Source organism: Gobio gobio (genome assembly GCF_949357685.1).
Source record: "Gobio gobio genome assembly, chromosome: 8".
Lineage (NCBI taxonomy): Eukaryota > Metazoa > Chordata > Actinopteri > Cypriniformes > Gobionidae > Gobio > Gobio gobio.
This window is the reverse complement of record NC_137114.1, coordinates 7960844-7967170: the sequence shown is the minus strand read 5'-3', so window position 1 is coordinate 7967170 and position 6327 is coordinate 7960844.

Genomic DNA, 6327 nt, shown 5'->3' with positions numbered 1-6327 from the left:
AAAAACATTTAAAAAAAAAGACAGTGTTACAATATATTCGGTTCCTGAAATATTTGTTTCCAGTGGGTGGTGTTTTCATGAATATTCATTAGTTTCCCCGTGCTATGGGCGTCCTTGAGACTGCGCAAAACAATGGAACCGAAAATATTAGCAGACACTCCTCTAGGGGTGGGTTTAGGGTTAGGGGTGGGTTTAGGGTTAGGGTGGGAGGGTTAGGGTTAGGGGTGGGTTTAGGGTTAGGGGTGGGTTTAGGGTTAGGGTGGGAGGGTTAGGGTTAGGGGTGGGGTTAGGGTGGGAGGGTTAGGGATTGGGTTTAGGGTTAGGGGTGGGTTTAGGGTTAGGGGTGGGAGGGTTAGGGTTAGGGGTGGGTTTAGGGTGGGAGGATTAGGTTTAGGGTTGGGGTTAGGGTGGGAGGGTTAGGGGTGGGTTTAGGGTTAGGGGTGGGTTTAGGGTGGGAGGATTAGGTTTAGGGTTGGGGTTAGGGTGGGAGGGTTAGGTTTGGGGTTAGGGTGGGAGGGTTAGGGGTGGGTTTAGGGTGGGAGGGTTAGGGTTGGGGTTAGGGTGGGAGGGTTAGGGTTGGGTTTAGGGTTAGGGTGGGTTTAGGGTGGGAGGGTTAGGGTTGGGGTTAGGGTGGGAGGGTTAGGGGTGGGTTTAGGGTTAGGGGTGGGTTTAGGGTTAGGGTGGGAGGGTTAGGGGTGGGTTTAGGGTTAGGGTGGGAGGGTTAGGGTTAGGGGTGGGTTTAGGGTGGGAGGATTAGGGTTAGGGGTGGGTTTAGGGTAGGGTTAGGGTGGGAGGTTTAGGGTTAATACTCTGTCAAATAATTTTATAACAACGTTATGAATATTTTTCAGTTCATAGTGTTTTTTTTTTAAAAGTTTACTCCACCAGCTGACCAACAGAAGGTCAGATATTAGACAATTTCAAATATCTTAAAAATAAGAATAGGTGTTCGAGAAATTAAATCAATCATCCAATAATAATAATAATTAAAATCGATAAAATTATATTTGATTGCATTTGGAGAATGATTCACCCAAAATTAAATGAAAACAGTACAATGGTGGGTTAAGCCATGCAGTGTTTGGTCCAAATCACTGCAAAAACAGTTAATTACAGCATCCCACACATTCATATTTTCTTGAAATGCTTTTTTACATGATGGCTAAGTCTAGCTAAGACACCATCATAATGGCGTACACCTAACCAGTGGTGCCACTCTATCATTCTGAGCTGAGTTTTCAATGACTCAGTACGATTTCCTCTATGATGGCATAGTTTAGGTCAAGAAAAATTTTTATGACGCTGTTATAGAATAATTTGACAGAGTATTAACACTTAGTGACATTTTATTGACAAATTCAACTGAAAAAGTGATCATAAAAACATTAATGACATTATAATGGCCTCAGTCAACGTCAAAACCAACCACATAACAGTTTAATGTTAACCCATAAAGCTAAGTCGTTTCTTAAGTTTGATAATGAATCTGCTGTCATGTTTATGACAGGTTATGATGACGTATTGGCGTATTATGCACACCCCTTCAAGTAAAGTGTTACCAAAAAGACCAATAAGACTTGGTTTTGTGGTCCAAGGTCACTTTTGATAAAGTAATAATCTGAAAATCCCACCTGACTGACTGCAGCAATCCCGGTCAACATAGATGACCTGCGGCTCTGGCTCACCAGCATTCTGGTAGCATCTGACGATGCCCTGGCACAGCTCTTCCAGTCCTGCACCTTCACCTGTTGTCAGAACACTGTTCAGAACCTGGCCGAGCTCATTGCCAATGTTTGTCATCCACGCAGCCGTGTCCCCAATGTCACCAGCCAGCTTTTTGGTGATCTAAAAAACAAGCATAAGGAAACATAAAGACATTCTAATTATATATTTTCTTCTTTTTGTTATGGTCCATTACTATATATATATATATATATAAATAACACAAAAAGCACACTTTTTCATTATTATGATGGATGGCTCAAAATGAAACCTTCATGTATTGTACCTTCTTAGTTGAATCCATCTTTAGGATTCGGCCATAGGTGGAGGTAATCACCCCCTTCATCTCGTCAAGATGGCTGAGGATATCGTTGGAGTGGACAGTCTCAAACCACTGGGCGAGTGGAAGCGGCCTGAAGGGTGCAGGTGCAGAGTAGGAAGGTGCCGTTGTAGATTGGACCAGGGCAACCTTTCTCAAATGATGCTCACAGTCAGAGAGGTACTGGATGGTCCGTCGTGCCCACTCCTCAATGTGGACTTCCTCTACTGCTGACTGGAGGTAGGAGGAACTGTTGCCACTGGTCCTTGGCCTGAGGAAGGTCACACATTTCTTGTCCAGGGCAAGCTGAGAGGTCAGCACTGCTGGAAACATTGTCCTGTGTGCCACATCCAGTTGTGCAAGGATGTCCTGGCTCCATGGGCATACTGGCAGCCTGCATACACTGCAGCGTGGATAGTCTCCACCCACCAGGTAGTAGCGACTACCCATGTCAATGACCTCCCTGACCTTTGGGTAGATCCCAGAATGGTGCATCTTACGGCCACACTGTTGGCATTTAAGAGGAATGCCCCACATCCTCATTGGTGCCCACAAGAACATCCTCTGTCTGAAGTACCACCCAGGCTCAGGAGGAGACGGCTTGGGCTGCATTGGAGGATAAAACCAGTTATCCTGGAAATTCTGCCTGAGCTGTCCTGTGGGCTCATAGAGGCACTTGGCTATCCACACCCAATCTGCTGGCTAGAGGACTCTCTTGAACTGACTGGGAAGAAAGCTTTCCCAATCAGTAACAGCCTGAGGCAGAGGTGGTGTGGGCTGCAGTGAGGGTGCTGGATGTGAGGATGGAGTGGGCTGTGAAGATGTAGAGCGCCTTGGTTGTGAGGGCTGTGGAGCTGGAGAGTGGTGTGGGGATGGAGTGGGCCGTGGAGACGGAGTGGGCCACCGGGATGGAGTGGGTGGTGGAGGCTGTAGAGCTGGAGCTGGAGAGTGGCTTGAGGATGGAGTGGGCCGTGGAGACGGAGTGGGCCGTGATGGTGGTGGTGGTGGAGGCTGTAGAGCTGGAGAGTGGCTTGAGGATGGAGTGGGCCGTGGAGACGGAGTGGGCCGTGATGGTGGTGGTGGTGGAGGCTGTAGAGCTGGTGAGTGGCTTGAGAATGGAGTGGGCCGTGGAGACGGAGTGGGCCGTGATGGTGGTGGTGGTGGAGGCTGTAGAGCTGGTGAGTGGCGTGGGGATGGAGTGGGCCGTGGAGACGGAGTGGGCCACTGGGATGAAGTGGGTGGTGGAGGCTGTAGAGCTGGAGAGTGGCTTGAGGATGGAGTGGGCCGTGGAGATGGAGTGGGCCGTGATGGTGGTGGTGGTGAGGGCTGTAGAGCTGGAGAGTGGCGTGGGGATGGAGTGGGCCGCAGGGATGGAGACACTGGTGTCTGCGCCAGCCGTGGAGATGGTGAGGGGCATGGAGATGGTTTGGTCATTTTTGAAGGGCTTGCACGTGGAGCCAACAGGGCCCCATAATGGCTGGACTCAATGTGCTGAAGTAGTCCAACAGCACCCTGGACCCTGGACCCTGGCCCCACAGGTGTCACACTTCTCTTTAGCATGGTGGTCAGAGAGGTGCTCAGAGAACTTCTCTGCCTCCACAACCACACCACAGAGAGAACACTTAATGCCTTGTTCTTGCTGTGATGTGCCCGCCTCTTCTGTGCTGCCGCCCGCCTCTTCTGTGCTTCCGCCCGCCTCTTCTGTGCTGCCGCCTGGCCCTGCCTTATCTGTTGACTGGAAGAAAAGAAGGCCATACTATTCATGTTAAATAATTTAATCAATTATTCTGCAGAACTGTGCACTCAGATAACAGATCAGTGGTCCATAAATGGTGCATAAAATAGTCTATTACATGATACAGGGACATATCATGCCTTTGATATATATAATATTGTATACCTACCTTGTGGAACCCACAAGTGCACACTATAGGCCTGCCAAACAGGTCCACCTTATTCCCCTTTTGTAGGGGACAGGCATCAATCCGCTCCAATGCCTCCTTCCATCTTTTGCTTCCTGGCCTTTTGCCTGTGGTGAACTGGAAGGTGCCCTGGGCATACCTATGGCAGATGTCATTCTAATTAGCGTTGGATTTGCCTGTTTTAGTCATATCTGAAAAATACTGTGGAACAAATCAATGTAGTTGTGCATTTCTATTGGTTTTGTTAATATAGCAAGAGTAGAATTGAGGTTTTTTTTTTTTAGGTTGAACATCTGTTTTGACAACATGCATTTTAAACTTGCAAATAAAATAGCTAGCTAGCAGCATATATGTATACAAAACAACTTTCACAACATCGGGCTGTAGAATTTAATTTAATTCATTAACTTTCGTCTACCCCGAAAGATCTGGGGAACATAATATTATTCTACAGTCCAACAAAAGGTTGAAATCTATATCGTAGTCTTTGTAGTTCACGCTGTTAACTTAACCCTCTAAGTCACAGCACAAAAAAAATATATATACATATATCACCTGACATTAAATACAAAATGAAATATCTTTTTATAAAACAAATATATGCATGTGCATCAATATGTAAATAAATATGTTTGATTATTAAAATAAATGAAAAGTTAAAAGTTTTATTTTATATACTAAAACCTTAGAGACTGTGCAGTTAGAGCACTTTTGTTCAGGCAATGTGCCTATCATTCAAGTGCTCCTAGGTAAAAAACAAACTAACAAAAACAAAAACACTAATAACATTTTCTAATGCATATATTGACCCCACAGTAAATACTAAATACTAGTGTTTTTGTGTCATACTATAATAAATTGTAGTGTACTGTATATATATATATATATATATATATATATATATATATATATATATATATATATATATATATATATATATATATATATATATATATATATATATATATATATATATATATATATATATATATATATATATAGTAAACTGATAAACTGTAATGGTCACACTTTACTATAAGGTTCATTGGTTAATATTATTTAACTATATTAGTTAACAGTTATTAGTTATACAATTTATTGTTTGTGATATAAAACTGTATTTTCATTAACTAATGCTAACGAAGATGCTAACGAAGCATAGTTAGTTGATGTCAGTTAACGTTACTAATGTGTAACTACTGAAACTTATCTTAAAGTGTTACCACTGCAACAAATACTGTATAATATAACCTGTTGTAGATGTAAATGTGTACAGTATTGGGTATTTGTTTATATTACTATAACGTTAGTTGTTACCAAAGCAGCTGTAAAATTACCACAAAAACTATAGTACAGTTCGAAAACACTAGTATTTACAACAAACCAACATCTGGATCTGGGGTGAGGGGTCGACATATTTTATGATGGATATATATATATATATATATAACTAAACTAAAACTAAAAAAACACTCCTGTTTAGTTTCCTCTGTCTGTGGGTAATCTGTAGTCCTGTTGCTACAGAGAGAATACGGTTTTGGTATATTTTCGAATCGCTAGGTGTCCGTTCCCTCGATGGCTGTGACCTAGAGTGCAGCGGACTTGCTACTGCTCCAAACAACTGCGCCTTTTTGTGCGGCGCAAGTCAAGACCATTAAAGCAGGTAAAGATGCTTTCCAGACAAGAAGCAGTGAGTTGTTGTTCTTTTTTCTAGCATTATTGTCGTTCGGTCATTATTATTAGTGTAATAGGCTGCATTCCCACTAATTCGCAAATATACTTGGATATATCAGAGGTTCTGAATCGTCGAAGAAAGAAACGCGATGCATGGGAGAATCTTTTTTTCATCCCGCCAATACTATTAATTTTGCTATGGGTTCCCACTCGGCACGTGCGCGTCCCAGGCAAGAGCCTGGATAGCTCAGTCGGTAGAGCATCAGACTTTTAATCTGAGGGTCCAGGGTTCAAGTCCCTGTTCGGGCGAACGAGCCTCTTTTCGTGGAGCGGTGCGTTTCGCTGTTGAGTTCTTGCAGCTCTTCCCTGGCCCCAGCGACGCTACGAGGATCCAAGTGATATTACATGCCCACTGCACTCAGCTTGTAGTCGTGGCCGAGTGGTTAAGGCGATGGACTAGAAATCCATTGGGGTCTCCCCGCGCAGGTTCGAATGCTGCCGACTACGTTGCCGGCAAGTGTCTGCTTTAGGCTGAAACCTTCCTGAGGCCTTGCAAAAACTTTATAAAAAGAGAAAAAAAAAGGCCACGTTACAATATTACTCTTGAAATGAGTTATTTTGGGAAGAAACAATTTTGTCTGCAAGCTAAAGATGAAAAGGTCCCTCTGTATTCAGGGACATATTGTGGAG